The sequence below is a fragment of the Scyliorhinus canicula genome, chromosome 8 (assembly GCF_902713615.1).
Source record: "Scyliorhinus canicula chromosome 8, sScyCan1.1, whole genome shotgun sequence".
Classification (NCBI taxonomy): Eukaryota; Metazoa; Chordata; class Chondrichthyes; order Carcharhiniformes; family Scyliorhinidae; genus Scyliorhinus; species Scyliorhinus canicula.
Genome location: NC_052153.1, coordinates 30,432,218 through 30,454,203, shown reverse-complemented (window position 1 = coordinate 30,454,203; position 21,986 = coordinate 30,432,218).

Genomic DNA, 21,986 nt, shown 5'->3' with positions numbered 1-21,986 from the left:
ACGGTGAACCAAATCGCCCAGTATCGGGTATTCTCCACGGTCAATCTAAAATATGCCTGTCATCAACTCCCTATCCACCCAAAGGACTGCCCCTACACGGCCTTCGAAGCAGCCGGTCGGCTGTTTCACTTCCTCAGGGTCCCTTTTGGCGTCACAAACAGAGTCTCCGTTTTCCAAAGGGCGATGGATCAAATGGTGGACCAGTACAGCTTACGGGCTACATACCCGTACTTGGATAACGTCACCATCTGCGGCCATGACCAGCAGGACCACGACGCAAACCTGAGGAAATTCCTCCAGACCGCCCGGGCCCTCAATCTCACATATAACAAAGAGAAATGCGTGTTCCACACAACCCGTCTAGCCATCCTCGGCTACATCATGGAAAACGGGGTCCTAGGCACAGACTCCGACTGCATGCGCCCCATTAAGGAACTCCCCCTCCCCCATAGCCTCAAGGCCCTCAAACGGTGCCTGGGGCTCTTTTCCTATTACGCCCAGTGGGTCCCCAGATATGCGGACAAAGCCCGACAACTCATTAAAACCACGGTTTTTCCCCTGACGGCTGAGGCCCCAGTCGGCCTTCAGCCGTATCAAGGCCGATATCAAGGCCGCAATGCATGCGGTGGACGAAACCATTCCCTTCTAGGTAGAAAGCGACGCATCAGACGTCGCCCTGGCTGCTACCCTCAACCAGGCGGGCAGACCAGTAGCGTTCTTCTCCCGAACCCTCACCGCCTCGGAAATTCGACACTCTGCAGTCGAGAAGGAGGCACAAGCCATAGTGGAGGCCGTGTGGCACTGGAGGCACTACCTAGCCGGTGGGAGGTTTACCCTCGTCACCGACCAACGGTCGGTCACCTTTATGTTCGATAACGCACAGCGGGGCAAAATATAGAATCATGAAATTCTGAGGTGGAGGATAGAGCTCTCCACCTATACGTACGATATTACATATCATCCTGGAAAGCTCAACGAGTCCCCCAGATGCCCTGTCCCACGGCACGTGCGCCAACGCGCAAAAAGACCGCCTGAGAGCCATCCACGATGACCTCTGCCACCCGGGGGTCACCTGGCTTGCCCATTTCATCAAGTCCCGCAACCTACTTTACTCCACCAAGGAGGTCAAGGCCATGACCAAGGAATGCCAGATCTGCGCGGAGTGCAAACCGCACTTCTATCGACCAGACAGGGCTCGCCTGATAAAGGCCTCTGGGCCCTTTGAGCGACTAAGTGTGGACTTCAAAGGGCCCCTCCCATCCACCAATCGCAACATTTATTTCCTCACCATTATCGATGAGTTCTCTCGCTTCCCTTTTGCGGTCCCCTGCCCCAATATGACCTCGGCCTCCGTAATCAAGGCACTGCACAGCATCTTCACACTGTTTGGTTTCCCCGCTTATATCCACAGCGACCGGGGTACATCGTTCATGAGCGATGAGCTGCGTCGATATCTGCTCAGCAAGGGCATCGCCTCGAGCAGACAACTAGCTATAACCTGCGGGGAAACGGGCAGGTGGAGAGGGAGAACGCGACAGTTTGGAAGGCTGTCCTTCTAGCCCTACGGTCAAGAAGTCTCCCAATCGCCCGCTGGCAGGAGGTCCTACCCGATGCCCTACATTCCATTAGGTCGCTCCTCTGTACGGCCACGAACGAGACCCCTCACAACCGTTTGTTTGTCTTCCCCAGGAAGTCCACCTCTGGGGTCTCGCTTCCACGTTGGCTGCTGACTCCGGGACCAGTCCCACTACGGAGACACGTGAGGAGCCATAAGACAGATCCAATAGTCGAGAGGGTCCAACTGCTACACGCAAACCCTCAATACGCCTACGTCGAGCACCCCGACGGCAGGCAGGATACCGTCTCCCTGCGAGACTCGGCACCCGCTGGCTCTCCCACCGACGCCCCCCCTTCTACCGACGCTTCCCTCCCCGCACTGGCTGTCGACCCCGACAGCGCCCACCCCCCCCCCATAGCGCCTCCTCCCCACAGCCGGCGCTGGCACCATTCACCCTAGTCACCCCAGATATCCCTCCCGCTCCAACACGGGCAAAGGCTCAGTCAACCGTGCTCCCGGATATACCACCACCGAGGACGACCGTATCCACGGCACCACCACCGGAGCTGAGAAGGTCAACACGGACAATCAGACCACCCAAAAGACTGAACTTGTAATGTGTGGTGAATCACAGTAGCATAATTCACACTGTGTTACACATGTTGTACTATGTCTCTGTAAGCTCAGCACATGAGCAGTTGCGCTGCTCTGCCACTAGGGAGAGATGCACTGGGAGTGTACGGGAGTTTGTACTGGGCTCCACCCTTGGCTCCACCCACGGCTCCTCCCCCTAACCAGAAGTATAAAGGTTGATGCTGAGAGCCTGCCTGCCAGTTCATCTGGAGTTCATCGTGTCACAGGCAGGCTCTGTTGTAAGACGATTAAAACCACTGTTCACTTCTAAACCACCTGTACACGTGAATTGATGGTCTCATCAATTTAATCGTCTTAAGAAACAGTAAGGAACGACTATGGAATCAGCCCTCAAGCCTGATCGACTGGAACTTGACCCACAGGATGCAGAGGCGAAAGAAATCTTTTCACATTGGCTCCGATGTTTTAAAGCCTACCTGGCTGAAGCAAGCACTCCAGAAACGATGGAGGAGCAGAAACTCAGCCTACTGCACGCAAGGGTGAGCTATCATATATCTACTCAGTTAAATTGTACCGGCTCATATACAGAGGCCCTGGCCCTACTCGACAAAATGTACGTGAGGCCCGTCAATGAGGTCTACGCGCGCCACGTTTTTACTACTCGCCGCCAGCACCCCACAGAAGCGCTAGAAGAATTTCTAAGAGACTTAAAAGCCTTATCCCAGGACTGCAATTACCAGGCAGTAAATGCTGCTGAACATAGAGAACTTGCAGTCCGCGATGTCTTTGTTGCAGGCCTTAGATCAAATTACGTGCGCCAGCGACTGCTGGAGAAAGCGGCTCAAAATTTAGAAGAAACTGTTGAACTATGGAGGTCTATGGAACTATGGAGGTCTCGTTTCGTAGCCTCACCTCGTTCCCTGCGGACTCCGCGACCCCGTCATGGGCCCCCGACCAGCGACCGCCACAGGCCTGCGCCGCGCGGCCACCCAGCCACCATGCTGCCCCAGCCTGCCACTTTTGTGGCCAGTCCCAGCATCTGTGGCAGCACTGCCCGGCCCGCAATGCGACCTGCCGCAGCTGAGGGCGAAAAGGTCGCTACACCAGAGTGTGTCTGGCAAGGAAGGCCCCAGCCCCTAACGCTCCCGCGGCACAAAGCAACCGCTCTCCGCACTCGCAGGCCCGCAGGCCCCGGAAAGCTGTGGCCTATACCTCGACTCCGCCCCCGCCCGCCACGTGCAATCCATGGGGGCCGCCATCTTAGATGCCATCTTCCTCGCCGCCTGCCACATGCGATCCACGGGGGTGGCCATCTTGGGCTCCATCCTCTCCAAACTCAGAAAATTTGATTGAAGACTGCGACCTCAGCGGGAACTCATCGCAGGGCCATCCCAGCGCAGCCGACCGAGCCGCCGATGACCCACAACTCAATGCAGTCACACTGGACCAATCGCGCCCAAAACATCTCCACAACTCTATGACAACGGTCCAAATCAACGGGTACGGTACACCGTGCCTTTTCTACTCCGGGAGCACCGAGAGCTTCGTACACCCAGATCTGGTAAAACGCTGTTCGCTCCCCGTTTTCCCTGCACGGCAAACTATCTCCCTCGCTTCGGGTTCCCACTCTGTCCATATCCAAGGGCGCACCGTCGCAACTCTAACAATCTAAGGCGCTATCTATTCTAATTTCCAACTATACGTCCTGCCTGAACTCTGCACCCCACTCTTATTGGGACTCGACTTTCAATGCAATCTCACCCTCAGCTTTGGCGGACCCCTACCCCCATTCACTATCTGCAGTCTAGCCAAGCTGCGAATCTCCCCCCCTCCTCTCTTTGCCAACCTCACTTTGGACTGTAAACCGGTAGCCACTCGCAGCAGGTGGTACAGCCTACAGGACAGGGTGTTCATTCGATCCGAAGTCCGGAGGATTTTACGTGAGGGGATCATAGAGGCCAGTAACAGCCCCTGGAGAGCTCAGGTGGTGGTCGTCAAGACCGGGGAAAAATTCTGCATGGTCATAGACTATAGTCAGACTATTAATCGGTTTACGCTCCTCGACGCGTACCCCCTCCCCAGGATTGCAGACGTGGTGAATCAGATCGCCCAGTATTGGATTTTTTCCACGGTGGATCTGAAGTCTGCATACCACCAACTCCCAATCCGCCCGGGTGACCGCCACTTCACGGCGTTTGAGGCCGATGGCCGCCTCTTCCACTTCCTCCGGGTCCTCTTTGGCGTCACGAAAGGGTTTTTTGGTGTTCCAACGAACAATGGACCGAATGGTGGACAAGTACAGGCTGCGGGCCACGTTTCCGTACTTGAATAACGTCACCATCTGCGGCTATGACCAGCAGGACCACGACGCCAACCTCAACCTATTTCTCCAGACGGCCCAGAAGCTTAACCTCACATACAACAAGGAGAAATGCGTTTTCCGCACAACCAGACTAGCCATCCTCAGCTATATCGTGGAAAATGGAGTCCTGGGTCCCGACCCGGACTCTTAGAACTCTCTCTCCCTCAAACGGTGCCTGGGATTCTTTTCGTATTATGCCCAGTGGGTCCCTCAATATGCGGACAAAGCCCGCCCACTCTTTAAGGCCACACTTTTTCCCCTGTCAGCTGAGGCTCGTCAGGCCTTCAACTGCATCAAGGAGGACATCGCCAAGGCTGCCATGCGGGCGGTGGATGAATCCGTCCCTTTCCAGGTTGAGAGCGATGCCTCAGAGGTAGCTCTTGCAGCCACACTAAATCAGGCAGGAAGACCAGTCGCATTTTTCTCCTGAACCCTCTCCGCTTCGGAACTTCGACACTCCTCGGTCGAAAAGGAAGCACAAGCCATTGTGGACGTTATTCGTCACTAGAGGCACTACCTCGCAGGTAGAAGGTTCACCCTCATCACCGACCAAAGAATCGATTGCCTTCATGTTTGACAACTCGCAATGGGGCAAAATTTAAAATGACAAAATTCTGAGGTGGAGGATCGAACTCTCCACCTACAAATACGATATTATGTATCGACCGGGGAAGCTCAACGAGCCCCCAGATGCCCTGTCCCGCGGGACATGTGCCAGCGCACAGAGCGACTGCTTAAAAGCCATCCACAATGACCTCTGCCACCCGGGGGTCACTACATTAAAGCCCAAAATCTGCCTTTCTCCACTGAGGAGGTAAAAGCCATCACCAGGGATTGCCCGATCTGCGCGGAGTGCAAACCGCACTTCTACAGACCAGACAGGGCCCACCTGGTCAAGGCTTCTAGGCCCTTTGAACGCCTCGCTATCGATTTCAAAGGGCCGCTCCCCTCGACTAACAGGAATGTGTACTTCCTGAACGTCATAGACGAGTTCTCCCATTTTCCCTTTGCTATCCCGTGCCCCGATATGACCTCCCACACAGTCATTAGGGCCCTGCATAGTATCTTCACCCTGTTTGGTTTCCCCATCTGTGTACACAGCGACCGGGATTCGTCCTTTATGAGCGACGAGCTGCGTCAGTACCTGCTAGCCAAGGGCATCGCCTCGAGCAGGACTACCAGCTATAACCCCAGGGGGAACGGGCCGATGGAGAGGGAGAATGCGACGGTCTGGAAGACCGTCTTACTGACCCTCCGGTCCAGGAATCTCCCGATCTCCCATTGGCAAGAAGTCCTCCCCGACGCGCTCCATGCTATTAGGTCCCTCTTATATACCGCTACCAACCAGACCCCTCACGAGCGGCTCTTTAGTTTTTGCAGGGGACTACCACGGGGGTTTCGCTCCTGGCATGGTTGAAGACACCGGGCCCAGTACTCCTCCGGACGCACATCAGGGTGCACACAACTGACCCACTCGTAGAGAAAGTGCTCCTACTGCATTCGAACCCCCAGTACGCCTTCGTAGAGTTCCCTGACGGCCGTCAGGACACTGTATCCCTCCGGGACCTAGCACCTGCAGGACCAACCCCCTGTCTACCACCGCCGAGGAACCCCTCACACTACATCCCACCCAACTCGCCCCCCACGCCCCCGCACCTACCAGTTCGCTACATTTTTTTTGCGCGCCCAGCTAGCTCCCAGCGCCCCCAGTCCCCAGTCGAACCAGACGGGTACGAAGCTCGGGCGGAATCGCCCCCGGAGTCCGCCGTCGTACCCCAACCGACGGTGCTCATCCAGCCACCAGAAGGGGCTGCAACCCCGGTGCTCCGCCGATCACAGCGGAACAACTCGGCCACCGGACAGACTCAATCTGTAAGCCACCACCCCCGCCGGACTTGATTTTTTACAGGGGTTGAATGTGGTGAATCACAGTAGCATAATTCACACTGTGTTACACATGTTGTACTATTTCTCTGTAAGCTCGGCACACGAGCAGTTGCGCTGCTCTGCCACTTGGGGGAGATGCACTGGGAGTGTACGGGAGTTTGTACTGGGCTCCAGCCTTGGCTCCACCCACGACTCCTCCCCCTAACCGGAAGTATAAAGGTTGATGCTGAGAGCCTGCCTGCCAGTTCATCTGGAGTTCATCTTGTCACAGGCAGGCTCTGTTGTAAGACGATTAAAACCACTGTTCACTTCTAAACCACGTGTCGCGTGAATTGATGGTCTCATCATAATCCCACTTCACCCCAACGGACTATGTGTTTTTTTTCAAACGGGGTGAATGTGATGAATGATATCTGTATAGCTGTACCTTACCTTTAATGCGATGGCCCCTTTAAGACCGGACTTGGAACCCTGGTGGACTCCGCCTCTGGCTCCGCCCCCAGGAAACTGTATATAATGTTACATTTAGTGGGCAGCGTGCTGTGAGCACACTTCTCGGCAGCTGCCTGGTTCTCTGGTAATTAAAGCCTTTGAATTACCAATCATCTCTCCTGTGTCGTAATTGAGGGTGTCTCATCGTCTCTCCTCGCTGCTGCTCCTCTCTCCTCGCTGCTGCTCCTCTCTCCCCTCTGCTGCTCCTCTCTCCCCGCTGCTGCTCCTCTCCCCTCCTGCTGCTCTTCTCCCCCCGCTGTTGCCCCTCTCCTCCCACTGCTGCTCCTCTCCTCCCACTGCTGCTCCTCTCCCCCCGCTGCTGCTCCTCTCCCCCCGCTGCTGCTCCTCTCCCCCCGCTGCTGCTCCTCTCCTCCCACTGCTGCTCCTCTCCTCCCACTGCTGCTCCTCTCCCCCCGCTGCTGCTCCTCTCCCCCCGCTGCTGCTCCTCTCCCCCCGCTGCTGCTCCTCTCCCCCCGCTGCTGCTCCTCTCCCCCCGCTGCTGCTCCTCTCCCCCCGCTGCTCTTCTCCCCCCACTGTTGCCCCTCTCCTCCCACTGCTGCTCCTCTCTCCCCGCTGCTGCTCCTCACCCCCCGCTGCTGCTCCTCTCCCCCCGCTGCTGCTCCTCTCCTCCCACTGCTGCTCCTCTCCTCCCACTGCTGCTCCTCTCCCCCCGCTGCTGCTCCTCTCCCCCCGCTGCTGCTCCTCTCCCCCCGCTGCTGCTCCTCTCCCCCCGCTGCTGCTCCTCTCCCCCCGCTGCTCTTCTCCCCCCACTGTTGCCCCTCTCCTCCCACTGCTGCTCCTCTCCCCTCCTGCTGCTCTTCTCCCCCCACTGTTGCCCCTCTCCTCCCACTGCTGCTCCTCTCCCCCGCTGCTGCTCCTCTCCCCCCGCTGCTGCTCCTCTCCACGCTGCTGCTCCTCTCCCCCCGCTGCTGCTCCTCTCCCCCCGCTGCTGCTCCTCTCCCCCCGCTGCTGCTCCTCTCCCCCCGCTGCTGCTCCTGTCTCCCCGCTGCTGCTCCTCTCTCCCCGCTGCCGCTCCTCTCTCCCCATTGCTGCTCCTCTCTCCCCTCTGCTGCTCCTCTCCTCCCACTGCTGCTCCTCTCTCCCCACTGCTGCTCCTCTCCTCCCACTGCTGCTCCTCTCTCCCCTCTGCTGCTCCTCTCCTCCCACTGCTGCTCCTCTCCCCCCGCTGCTGCTCCTCTCCCCCCGCTGCTGCTCCTCTCCCCCCGCTGCTGCTCCTCTCCCCCCGCTGCTGCTCCTGTCTCCCCGCTGCTGCTCCTCTCTCCCCGCTGCTGCTCCTCTCTCCCCATTGCTGCTCCTCTCTCCCCTCTGCTGCTCCTCTCCTCCCACTGCTGCTCCTCTCCCCCTACTGCTGCTCCTCTCCTCCCACTGCTGCTCCTCTCTCCCCTCTGCTGCTCCTCTCCTCCCACTGCTGCTCCTCTCCCCCCGCTGCTGCTCCTCTCCCCCCGCTGCTGCTCCTCTCCCCTCACTGCTGCTCCTCTCCCCCCGCTGCTGCTCCTCTCCATGCTGCTGCTCCTCTCCCCCCGCTGCTGCTCCTCTCCCCCGCTGCTGCTCCTCTCTCCCCATTGCTGCTCCCCTCGCTCCGCTGCTGCTCCCCTCGCTCCGCTGCTTCTTCCCTCGCTCCGCTGCTTCTTCCCTCGCTCCGCTGCTGCTCCTCTCTCCCCCCGCTGCTGCTCCCCTCGCTCCGCTGCTGCTTCCCTCGCTCCGCTGCTGCTCCTCTCCCCCCGCTGCTGCTCCTCTCCCCCTGCTGCTGCTCCTCTTCCCCCCCTGCTGCTCCTCTCCCCCCGCTGCTGCTCCTCTCCCCCCGCTGCTGCTCCTCTCCCCCCACTGCTGCTCCTCTCCCCCCGCTGCTGCTCCTCTCCCCCCACTGCTGCTCCTCTCCCCCCGCTGCTGCTCCTCTCCCCCCGCTGCTGCTCCTCTCCCCACGCTGCTGCTCCTCTCCCCCCGCTGCTGCTCCTCTCCCCCTGCTGCTGCTCCTCTCCCCCTGCTGCTGCTCCTCTCCCCCCGCTGCTGCTCCTCTCTCCCCGCTGCTGCTCCTCTCCCCCGCTGATGCTCCTCTCTCCCCGCTGCTGCTCCTCTCTCCCCGCTGCTGCTCCTCTCTCCCCGCTCCTGCTCCCCTCACTCCGCTGTTGCTCCTCTCCCCGCTGCTGCTCCTCACTCCGTTGCTGCTCCTCTCCCCGCTGCTGCTCCCCTCGCTCCGCTGCTGCTCCTGTTTCCCCGCTGCTGTTCCTCTCCCCTTGCTGCTGCCCCTCTCCCCTTGCTGCTGCACCCCTTTCCCCGTTGCTGCTCCTCTCTCCTCGCTGCTGCTCCTCTCCCCTCGCTGCTGTTCCTCTCCCCTCGCTGCTGTTCCTCTCCCCTCACTGCTGCTCCTCTCCCCTCGCTGCTGCTCCTCTTACCCTGCTGCTGCTTCTCTCGCCCTGGTTCAGGGTGACACCATGGCTGTTGACCTCCTCCCCCAATCTTCATCCTAGCTTGCTGGGTCAGGCTGGGCAGTTTGTTTTCCCTTTCCCTGGGAAGAGGACTTCCTGCCTTACAGCTTAGAGGAGAACATGCAAGGAGTCATCACTAAAACATGCGGAGGAGCTGATCCCTTCCCTCTGCCTTTGCAGCAGACCCCCATCCAGTCCTTCTTCACAGTTTGGAACAAGATGGGATGCCCTACAGAGTAGTTGGAAGGAGGAATCTTCTCACAGAGCATCAGGCAATCCTTTAAACCAAGGGACCAGCGCCTGTTTATTGCCCGTACCTGCCATTCGGCCATTCTCTTGCTTCCCACCTGTGGTCTTTAATTGGCCCCACAGATTCAGGGCAGCACGGCGGAGCAGTGGTTAGCACTGGGACTACGGTGCTGAGGATCCGGGTTCGAATCCCGGCCCTGGGTTACTGTCTGTGTGGTGTTTGCACATTGTCTGCGTCAAATATGTGTATGTTAGGTGGATTGGCCACACTAAATTGCCCCTTAATTGGGAAAAAATAATCATTGGGTACGCTAAATTTACAGGGCCTCACGGTAGCATGGTGGTTAGCATCAATGCTTCACAGCTCCAGGGTCCCAGGTTCGATTCCCGGCTGGGTCGCTGTCTGTGTGGAGTCTGCACGTCCTCCCCGTGTGTGCGTGGGTTTCCTCCGGGTGCTCCGGTTTCCTCCCACAGTCCAAAGATGTGCGGGTTAGGTGGATTGGCTATGCTAAAATTGCCCGTAGTGTAAGGTTAATGGGGGGGTTGTTGGGTTACGGGTATACGGGTTACGTGGGTTTAAGTAGGGTGATCATTGCTCGGCACAACATCGAGGGCCGAAGGGCCTGTTCTGTGCTGTACTGTTCTATTCTATAAATCCGGTAACCTGGCTCTTTTATTACACTCCTGTATCATCTTTTATTACACTTCTTTCTGTCTTTTGATATACCACTGAGTGTAATATGTGTTACTCGAACCTTGGTTGCTGATGAGGTTTTCTGAATCTCGATGAAGAAGATTCAAACTCGTCCAGTAGTAACAAAAGGTTTATTGAGTGACTATAACAATAATTACCTGAGTTCTTTACTTTAACATTGATACTAGTCATAAGGTTAACTAGATCTAAGTACAGTAACTATGCTTGACTACACTAACCAGCTAAGCTAATCTGATACTCCTATCCTGGTCACAGTACACCCGAAAGAGAGAGGGAGAGAGGCACAATGCGGTTGCTTTTATACCCCTGTTGGTCCGGCCCTCTAGTGATCACCTGGTGCCACTGATTACACATTAACCCCTTATGTACATGCACATAGAGATCACTACACTGGCTTCCATGTGAATATCTTCGACTGGCAGTATGATGCTCAAGTAGCATCAAGTTCTCGGTGCCACTGTTTGGATCTGTGGCCCCTATACAAATTTTAGACCATTGCATGAGAAAAATATCTCCAGTGGTTAAATAGAGAACTGTGACAAAGGGCATGATTGAGTGGACGGAACACTGAATGGGGTGTTTAGCAGGGTGTTTCTCGGCAACTGCAGCGCTGAGGAACATCCTGCTATCCAATGGCACTTTGCCATTTTGTTTGGCCTTCGGGAGTTTCTATCCGCCCAGGTCGCACTTAGAAGGAAAGGCTCCTCGCAGAATGTTCGCCATTTTGTCTGGCAGCCCTGATCTACCCCCTCCCCGCATTCCAGGCATCCGTTCCACAATGTGACTCCATCATCTTTTTTTTTCTCTTTATAAATTTAGAGGACCCAATTTTTTTTCCCAATTAAGGGGCAATTTAGCACGGCCATTCCACCTACCCAGCACACCTTTGGGTTGTGGGGGTGAGACTCATGCGGATACGGGGAGAATGTGCAAATTCCACATGGACAGTGACCCAGGGCCAGTATCGAACCCAGTTCCTCGGCGCCGTGAGGCAGCAGTGCTAACGACTGCCCCTCCGTGCCGCCCTCAGACTCCATCCTGACCTGGGCATGCCATTAGGCTCATTCAAATATGCAGATCTGGGCAAGATCCAGATCGCACTGTCTTGTTCTCTGCTGTGCTATACCCTTGTGGTTTGATCCGTAGTGTTGATCAAAGAACAACGAGCTTAGTTAACAAACAAAACTATTTTATTTAACACTACTTATCCTGAAGAAGCAAATCGTTGATTAATAACACATAAACTATTCTTCTCTACATCTAACTCACTACCAGATTAAACTATTATCTATCACTCTATCATCAGTCTCTCTAGCTAACTCTTCAACCCTGCTGCTACCACCTTCTTCAACGTTCTGGCCCACAAGGCTCAGCGTATCCCTTATACACTTGTGGGACCATCTCCCTCTAATGGTTGTCTGTATACATTTAATTAACCCTAGCATTATCTCCATGTATGATAATACCACACGCACCCAGGGGGAGCGGGTCAGGTGACCGGCGATCGGCCTGGCATGGAGTCCGGTTTGGAATCGCGCTCGATTCATCCGTTGTATCCGGATCTGTGCCAGGCATAACAACGTTGCTAAATCAAGCCTTACATCTTAAATAACTGGTCTGGCTTATCTCTGATTACCGCAGAAGTACATTGTTTGATTAGGCAGCAAGGCATAATGTTTTGGGTTGTGTGCAACTAAAAACTTTAATTTTATATCATAGAATTTACAGTGCAGAAGGAGGCTCATCGAGTCTGAACCAGCTCATGGAAAGAGCACCCTACCCAAAGTCAACACCTCCACCCTATCCCCATAACGCAGTAACTCCACCCAACACTTTTTGGACACTAAGAGCAATTTATTATGGCCAATCCACCTAACCTACATATCTTTGAACTGTGGGAGGAAACTGGAGCACCCGGAGGAAACCCACGCGCACAGCTGGAATCGAACCTGGGGCCCGGGAGCTGTGAAGCAATTGTGCTATCCACAATGCTACCATGCTGCCCCGAATTTTAACCACTTTTTCTGTGGTCAAATATGCTTCAGATAATAAAACTATGAATTCCTAAATGCAGTTGGGCTGAAATTCATATTAAACCAGTGACATAAAATGGGCTGGTAACTAATCAGCAGCCGGCTGCACACTTTCACCGATTTGATAAATATTGCTAAGATTTTTATTTTAAACCTAGAAAAAAGTCTTTAAAAAGGGTTTGATCTGGCATTTTGTAAACTTCAGTAGAAGATTGGGTACAGTGTAAATTTAGCTGCCAAGTCACTGCAAGTCTGTCTAGCCTGACTGTCATCGAGCAATTCCACTCCCAAGATTAGGTATGTTTAGATTAAAATGTACATAATGGGCTGGATTCTCTGGTCTCCCAATTGCATGTTTCTTGGCGGTGCACCATTCACTGGCAGCGGGATTCACTCTTCCTGCCACTTGTCAATGGGATTTCCCATTGTAGCCGCCTCACATCACTGGGAAACCCATGGACGGGGGTGCGCTGCCAGCGGGAAAAGAGAATCCTGATGACCAGAGAATTCTTATTGTGTATGGGGTAGAATCTTCAGTAATGGATAGACAATTCACATTGAATACACTCTACTGTGGTCAAGCACGATGCTCTGTGGCCATAATTGTTTTGTTTTTTGTGTTGCATATTTCAGGATGGTTGGCATAGTGGTCACAAAGACCACAAAATAGCTTGAACTTAAACAAAGCTATACATTTATTAACACTACTAACTTAGATTCGACACATATTCCTAAAGAATATACAGTTGATTAATACCATCTAAAACACACTCATCGACAGCTAATCTCACTACTGATTTCAACAATGATCTGTACTCACTTACATTATCTGTACTTCTGACACTCACTAGCTAACTCCTGCACACACTCTCCCACAAGGCTTAGCATCACTGCCGTATATAGTTGTAACTGTAGCTCCCTCTAGTGGCTCTGCTAGACACTTCATTAACCCTTGCAGTTTGACAGTTATGATAATATCACAATAACCTCGTTACCAAACTAAAATATGAAACTAATATTGTCATATAATCTTATTCTATACTCCTAAAATCAACTTTGATAAATTTACAGATTAAATTTTTACACATTAAGCTGAGCAAGAGACATGTTTCCTTTTGTAAAAGAAACATGGGGCGGGATTCTCTGCCGGCGGGATGCTCCGTTTTGCCGGCAGCCCGGGGGATTCTGACGGCGTGGGGCTGCCCCACAATGGGAAACCCCATTGACCAGCTGGTGAAACGGGTGAAACAGAAATGTGGCGTGTCGGGATGGAGAATCCAGCTCCACATCAAAGACTTAAATAAATGATCATATCCCTATGCCTTGATATGCAATATCAACAGTATTTACCCTAAATACAAATGCATCAACCAGCAGAAACATTTATTATGCAACTAAATGTTCTCAAGACATGAAATTCTACAAGTAATTAATTGGATTTCGATTTGCTTATTGTCACGTGTACCGTTGTACAGTGAAAAATATTGCTCTGCGTGCAGCTCAGACAGATCAGTCCGTACCTGAAAAGAAAATAGATTATAGGGCAAACATAAAATACACAATGTAAATACATAGACACAGGCATCGGGTGAAGCATACAAGACTATGTCCCCACGCCAGGAAAACTGGTGTCAAAAGGCCTCAGTTTCTCTGTTTTGCAGGGGACTAGCAGGCAGCTGCTGTAGAGCTCGTAGCTCTAGCTGCTGATACGGCCCCCCGCACCTCCGGGTCAGAGACCGCACATGCTCACGACAGCCCCGTATTGGCCGCTCATGCATCCCGGACTGCCCGCACACATTGCCCCCAGCCCCGAATGAAGCTCCCCCTGCCCGCCGATCGGCCCTCCCCTGACTGTGGCGGCCCTGGACTGAGTCCACAGTCGCTACCTGAGAATCACGGACGGTGGCACCAATTTAGAACCACGCCGTCGGGAATTCGGCTGATCGGCAACAGAGCATCGCGTGGCGGGCCTGAGGCAGTGGCCTGAGGCAGTGGATACTCGGTGTGACGTACTCCATGAGTAGGCTGATTTTCAGGAGGCAGCGAAACTGGTGCCGGTCCCGATTTCGCGCACGAAAAGGGATTCTCCGCCCCATTGCCGAAAGCGATTTTGGCGTCGGGGGCAGAGTCCAGCTCAAGATATGTGAAGAGATCAGTTCAGTCCATAAGATTATCATTCAGGAGACTGGTAACAGCGGGGAATAAGCTGTTTTTGAATCTGTTTGTATGAGTTCTCAGACTTTTGTATCTTCACCCGATGGAAGAAGTTGGAAGCATGAATTAGCCTGTTGGGAGGGGTCTTTGATTATGCTGCCCACTGACCCAAGTAGGGAGGTGCAGACAGAGTCAATGGATGGGAGGTGGGTTTCTGTGATGGACTGGGCAGTGTTCACGACTCTCTAAAGTTTCTTATGATCTTGCGCTGAGCAGTCGCCATACCAGGCTGTGATGCAGCCAAGTGGGATGCTTTCTATGGTGCGCCTGTAAAAGTTGGTGAGAGTCAATGTGGACATACTGAATTGCCATAGTTTCCTGAGGAAGTATAGGCGCTGTTGTGCTTTCTTGGTGGTAACATCGATGTGGGTGGAGCAGAAAAGATTTTTGCTGATGTGCACACCTAGGAATTTGTAGCTGTCAACAGCCTCTACCTCGGCCCCGTACAATACTTTGCTTCCTGAAGTTAATGACCAGCTCTTAGTTTTGATGACATTGAGGAGATGTTGTTGTCATTACACCACTCCACTCGGTTCTCTTTATCCCTCCTGTACTCTGATTCATTATTGTTCGAATTCCGACCCTCTACGGTCGTGTCGTCAGCAAACGTGTAGATGGAGTTGGAGCCGAAATCCGCCACGCAGCCGTGCACAGTCCTGCGGGGCCCCGGTATGGAGGACTATCATGGAGGAGGTGTTGTTGTTTATCCTTACTGATTGTGGTCCATGGGTCAGAAAGTCAAGGATCCGGTTGCAGAGTGAGGAGCCAAGTCCTAAGTTTTGGAACGTTGATATGAGCTTGGCTGGGATTATGGCGTTGAAGGCAGAGCTGCAGTTAATAAATAGGAGTCTGATTTAGGAGTCCTTGTTGTCGAGATGCTCCAGGGATGAGTGTAGGGCCAGGGAGATGGTGTCTGCTGTGGACCGGTTTTGGCGGTATGCGAATTGCAGTGGATTGAGGCATTCTGGGAGTATGGAGTATGGAGTTGATGTGCCTCATGCATAACCTCATTCTGCAATAGTAGCTGTTGTATTAATATTCATCTAATTGCTTCAGTTGATAATCACCAGATGAATTAAAGGCCTTTAATCATGAACCAAGCCTGCCCTTTACTTTGCGAAAAAGGAACAATTAAGCCCAATCACATGAGCTTTCCCAACATCACTTTAGCTCAGCTTAAAAACCTATCTAATTCCTTTCTTTTACATACTGGCTGCCTCTCAAATGCATCTGTGCCATTGGTCTCAAGTCCAAATTCCAACCATGCTTCAGTAAAGCAGTTTCTCCTGAAATCCTTATTTTTTTTTTATCAGTAACTGCCTTATCTTTATGGCCGTAGTTTTAGACTCCCTCAGAAGGGAAACATCTCCCCTCAGTCCACACTCCCTTATTGAACCTCATGATAATTTTAAAGACCTTTCTTTTCTGGAGAAAAGTGCTCTGGCCTTGGGAGACTTTCCTGTTGACATAGCTCTGATATCATCATTGTAAATCCTTTATGTACTTTCTCCATTGTTTCTATATTATTCTGTCATGATTTTTGATGACCAGGCCTGTGCACGATGGATTTATGTGTGATTGAACCAAGGTCCTGTTTTTCAATTTTAGTACTCAGTTTGCACATTTTATGGGTTTATTAACTTGCATTGTTACTTGGAATGATTTGTGAATCTGCACCCCTCCTTGTGTCTCTACCAACCCGATTTGGACTCTTATTTCCCAACAAATAGATGAGCTCGTATTCTTCTTACTAAACAGCACCACCTTCCCATATTGGAATTGATTTGCCATTCTTCAAATTTGTCAATGTCTTCCTGATTTTGTCGTAATCTTCCTCAGTCTTAACTTACATCCCACCATGTCATAATTTTGATATTGTACGTCCGATTCCCTAGCATAGAAAATCTTTTTAAACTTTGAAAAACTGTGGTCCCGACAACTTAGCTACGACACACCACTTCCCACACTCCACCAGCATGAGTTGCCTGAATAAAAATTGGCATTCAGTGTTGTCCCAAACTTCACTATTTTTTGTATTGTAGCTAGTTTCCTATCTATTCTGTGACTTGGCTCCTGACTCCACATGCACTGACCTTACTATGAGTCCACGATTTGGGGTGGTATGATGGCAGAGTGGTTAGCATTGCTGCCTCACAGCGCCAGAGACCCGGGTTTGATTCCCGCCTTGGGTAAATGTCTGTGTAGAGTTTTCAGTTCAGCCCTGGCATCCAACTTGCCACTTCCAGGGTTTAATATTTATCATAGAATTTACAGTGCTGAAGGAGACCATTCGGCCCATCTTGGAAAGAGCACCCTACCCAAGGTCAACACCTCCACCCTATCCCCATTACCCAGTAACCCCACCCAATACTAAGGGCAATTTTGGTCACTGAGGGCAATTTATCATGGCCAATCCACCTAACCTGCACATCTTTGGACTGTGGGAGGAAACCGGAGCACCCGGAGGAAACCCACGCGCACACAGGGAGGATGTGCAGACTCTGCACAGACAGTGACCCAAGCCAGAATCGAACCTGGGACCCTGGAGCTGTGAAGCAATTGTGCTATCCACAATGCTACCGTGCTGCCCAACATTTCAACAGTGGCTGTAAAGCACGTTGGTAGGTCCACAAGCCATGAACAGTGTTATATAAATGCAAATCAAGGGTTTTTCAGTATTTTTCTAGCCTTCTGCTCCCCCCTTCACAGCCATGGCACCCAGGTCCCGCTTGTCAATAGTTGCATTCATTTTCACCCGTAAGACCTCCTCCTAAGAGGCATGGAGCATCGCGGAAGGGTGGAACATACTGTGCCCAAGCTAATGATATTAAAATTCATACAAATTACGTTTTCTATGGACCCGCCGGCATGTGGCGCAAATTTTGATTTTGCCACAAGGGAGTGACCGGAGTATGGCGCTGGAATCGTCATTAGGCGCAAACCTCGATTTTTGCACAATGCAAGATTCTCCGCCCATCGCACTTCCGGCATCACAAAATGAAGAATCCAGCCCATGGTTTTTCTCTGTCACCTTTTAACCATATGCTTGCAATGTCTCTTCGAATTTAACTCTCTTCAAAATATAAAAATCATTCCTGTTCTCTATTGCCCTCACCCTTGGATCAAATGAAGCTTAATAATCTTTCCCAAGTTTACTTACGACCTTTTCTCAAATTGTAAAACCTTTTAGTTCTCTTTGAATTCTCACAGCTAAAAATCCAAATCTGCACGTATCTCCAAATGTATATTTCAACAAATGTTGTGTCTACTTGTAGAACATTTAATTTAGCCTCATTAAATTCAAATGCGTACTTTTCACACTTAGTCCCTTTGATGGTTTCAATTCCATAGACCCTCAGTCACCAGATGCATTAAATGAGTCTCACACACACATACACAGCAATTCCACAAACCAATACAATATCATCAGTATTAAAATAATAACATTTTCATCAGAGCAGTCCCTTCCCTTACCTCACCATGCTACAAAGATGTACAGAGAAGGCAGTATTGTGAGTTATGGAAATGCCGTCTTCTCCGGTATTGAGCAACAAACGATCTTCATGAAAAGGAGGCAAAGCTTCAAGTTAGTGCCTTTCTTTATGCAGTAGGTCCAATTGCAGATGATGTTTTCCGAAGGCAGGGTGTGGAGGAGTCCACCACAGACTTTGAGCTCATTTTTCAAGCCTTTGAAACCTTTTTTAATCCACCATGGAACCCCATTATTCAGGTGATCCAGTGTGCAATGCAGCCACAACTCCAACAGCTGAATTGGGCGATATTTCACGTTGACTCCAAGGCTTCACATAACGCTGTATATTGGCTAAACCTGCGAGCAGTGACACCACCGATATGAAAGCCTACCTGACCAAGCAAAGGGCTCAGAAATTCCATACCGACAGTCGTTTTGGGATACTGGCGTTGTGGCATAACTCTCAGCATAGGCACCAAGGCTGCCAGGCAGTGCGCATGGGATACTTCCAATGTGGAAAAACTGGATATTTGAAGCATTTCTGCAAATCCAGCAATTTTCATCAAAGTTGCAGATTAGTAAATATTTGTGAAACATATTATCCGGGATTCTCCCTTCTGGGGACTAAGTCCCCCACGCCAACGGGAAAACCAGCGCCAACCACTCCGGTGTCAACAACCCCCGAAAGTGCGGAATTCTCCACATTTTCGGGGGCTAGGTGGACATCGGAGGGGTTGGCCCCGCTCCAGCCGGCGTCAAAGGGCCATTGCAAGTTCGGGCATGCACAAACAGTCGGCGTGATTCCACGCATGCGCAGACCGGCCACCATATTTTCGCTCATGTGTGGGGGGTCACGTCCCCGCCCCGGCCCCCGGGCAATAGGGGTCCTGCGCGGTAGAAAGAAGTGCCCCCACGAAACAAGCCCGACCGCAGATCGGTGCGCCCCGATCGCGAGCCAGGCCACTGTAGGGGCCCCGCCCGGGGTCGGACCCCCCCACATCCCCCGAGGACCGACCATACACACTCACCTGCCAGATCCCGCCGGTGCGTGAGTTGAGGAATTCACGTCGGCGGGACTGGCCAAAAATGGACGGCCGCTCAGCCTATCGTGACCCGGAGAATCATCGGGGGAGGCCACTGCCCCGGCCGGCGTGACGGGAATCCTGCCTCCGCCCATAAAATGGCACCGGAGAATACGGCAGCTGGCGTCGGGGTGGCGGGGCGGGATTCGTGTCTCGCCCCGGGGATTCTTCGACCCAGCCGGGGGGTGGGGTCGGAGAATTCGGCCCATTACTTCCAAGAATTGGAAAGTTAACAAAAAGCCAAAGGCTGGGTGCTGGGCCGGATAATCGGCGCAAACGCGCCACGTTGCCCCGATGCCGCCGCACGATTGTCCGGGGTATGGAGAATCGGCGCCATTTGCGCCGGCATGTTTGGCGCGGCATCGGTCGTGGGCAGCTGTACGAGGCCGGGCCGCCGATTCTCCGGCCTGGATAGGCCTAGTGGCCGTGCGGAAACGGCAAAGGCCCGCCGGCGCCGTCCACTCCTGGTCGCTGCCGGCGGGAACTCTGCGCGAGGGTATGGGGGGTGGCTTGTGGAGCGGGGAAAAGTGCTCCTTCACGGGGGGCGGCCTCCTATAGGGTCTGGCCCGCGATCGGGGCTCATCGATCGGTGGGCTGGCCTCTCCCCACCCCCCCCCACTCTGCTTCCTGCTCCAGAACCTCCCACAATGTTGCGTCAGGGCCAGAGCGTTCCGCGAGTGTAATGTGCATGCGTCGGTTGGCGCTTCACCACTGCGCATGCGTGGGTTGGCGCCGCCCCCAGTCCGCGCCAGGATGTAAGGCTGGTGCGGCATGAACTACTCCGACGTGTGATGGCCCTCTGCGGGGGGCAGAATCGGTTTTCCTCGTGCCTGTTTTGCGTCGTCGTGAAACGCGACCGCGTTCATGACAGCACAAACACTTAGTCTCCATTTTGGAGAATCGCGGCCATTATTTCACAGTCTCTAGAGGAAGTAGATAGACTGAATGCAGATTACTGATCAGCTACAGTCCAAGTTCAAAGCTTTGATAGTACTTTTTAAATTGATACTGGAACCTCCTCGACTGATTAGCCAATGACCTCAGCCAGCTTTAGATGATCTTTCATCCATCAGATATCAAGTTACAAGGTTCAGGCAGTATAGACCTTCCAATCAAAGGCAGGATTTTTGCTCCTCTCAGCTACAAGGAGCCACAGATTGGTGATTCTCGCTTTGTTATTCACAATCAACATATATCCTTTGTGAGTGGGCGATATTGGCACATATCTAGGAATCCTATAAAAAACAAATGATGTTCATCATTTGAATGACTCACTGTCTTATATGCAACAATCTTCAATCTTTCATGTTATTTTATGTGTTCATGGAACGTGGGCGTCGCTGGCTGTGCTTGCATTTATTGCCCATCCCTAATTGCCCCTGAGGGGACAGTTATGAAATGAAAATCGCTTATTGTCACGAGTAGGCTTCAATGAAGTTACTGTGAAAAGCCCCTAGTCACCACATTCCGGAGTCAACCACATTGCTGTGGGCCTGGAGTCACATGTAGGCCAGACCAGGTAAGGATGGCAGATTTTCTTCCATAAAGGACATCGGTGAACACGGTTTTTACAAATATCGACAATGGTTTCATGAGATTTTTAGTTCCAGATTTTTATTGAATTCAAATTGTACCTTCTGCAATAGCAGGATTCGAACCCGGGTCTCCAGAGCATTACCCTGGGTAATGAATTAGCTCTTCTTAGAGTGCCATCAGGAAAAATCCCTTGCAGTATTGAGTCATCTCTTGGAACATCCAGATCTTGGTTCCACTGAATTTCCCAAGGTATTGCCTATTTTATCTCCTGTTGTCCATGAAGAGTTTTCAGCTCTTACCTGAGTCAATGTCTGAGGCCATAGAGGATCACACAGCCCAAGACCTGATAGCTTCACAGGGAGAAACTCAATTGGCACCCATGCTTAAGTCCCAGCTGAAAGTATTCTCTTCAGCACTTTTGAAGCGGCAGAATCTTGTGCCGCAATCCTATCTCTGAGTTGATTGTTGACTGGAAATTCCTCTCATTACAGAAGCCGAAGCTGCCTTGTCTCCATATTCTCAGCAATTCTTCCCATTGCTCACAGTAGAGAAACCTTGTAGAGAGAGAAGCACAATTCTCTTCCATTGCCCACAGAAAGCAAACAGTCCTGCAGAAATATCATGAGGAAGTCATCTTGTCTTCTTTTCCTGTCAGTCTCACCGGAAATTGGTTGTTATTTTCTTCATCAACTAAGTTCATTGAAATCACAGACCTTTAATACCTTTTCAATCTTTGGGACAGTCATGGATGATACCTTTGTGATCGTCCTCCCAGCAGGTGAAGATCATTCCTCTTCAGAAGCTTCTTCCCAGAGTCCTCCTAGGGAGTATCAAATTCCTCCGAGTCACCTGAGCTATTCTCCTCTAATTCCAAAGGTGAATTATCTCGGTCTTCTCTTTCGGATCAGTCTTTTGTTGAAAAGTCTTTGTTGTTTTTGCAATTCATTCATCCTGCAACCGACACTTTCCAGCAATATTGTCAGCAATAATGCCATTCTGGTCTATACTGCAGATGATTATGTCTTACCAGATGCAGAAGAAAGTTGTCATGTCTCCAAGACGTCATATCCCTGAGGGTCGGAAATATTGAAGCTTCAATCTCTCAGGACTGTGATTGGGAGGAGAACAGTAGGAGTTGGAATTGGCGAGGAACTGTAGTTGTAAAAAGGAAATGCAATATAAATAGATAAAGATATAGTTTAATGTTGTTGTTAAAAAGAAGGTAATATACTTGAAGGGAGGTGCAGTGTAAAGTGTTAGCAGATGAAATATGCTAAAGTATGAAGTAGATAATGAGTTAGTCATGAGTTGGAATTGAGGGAGAGAGGTTGCAATAAAAGTAACA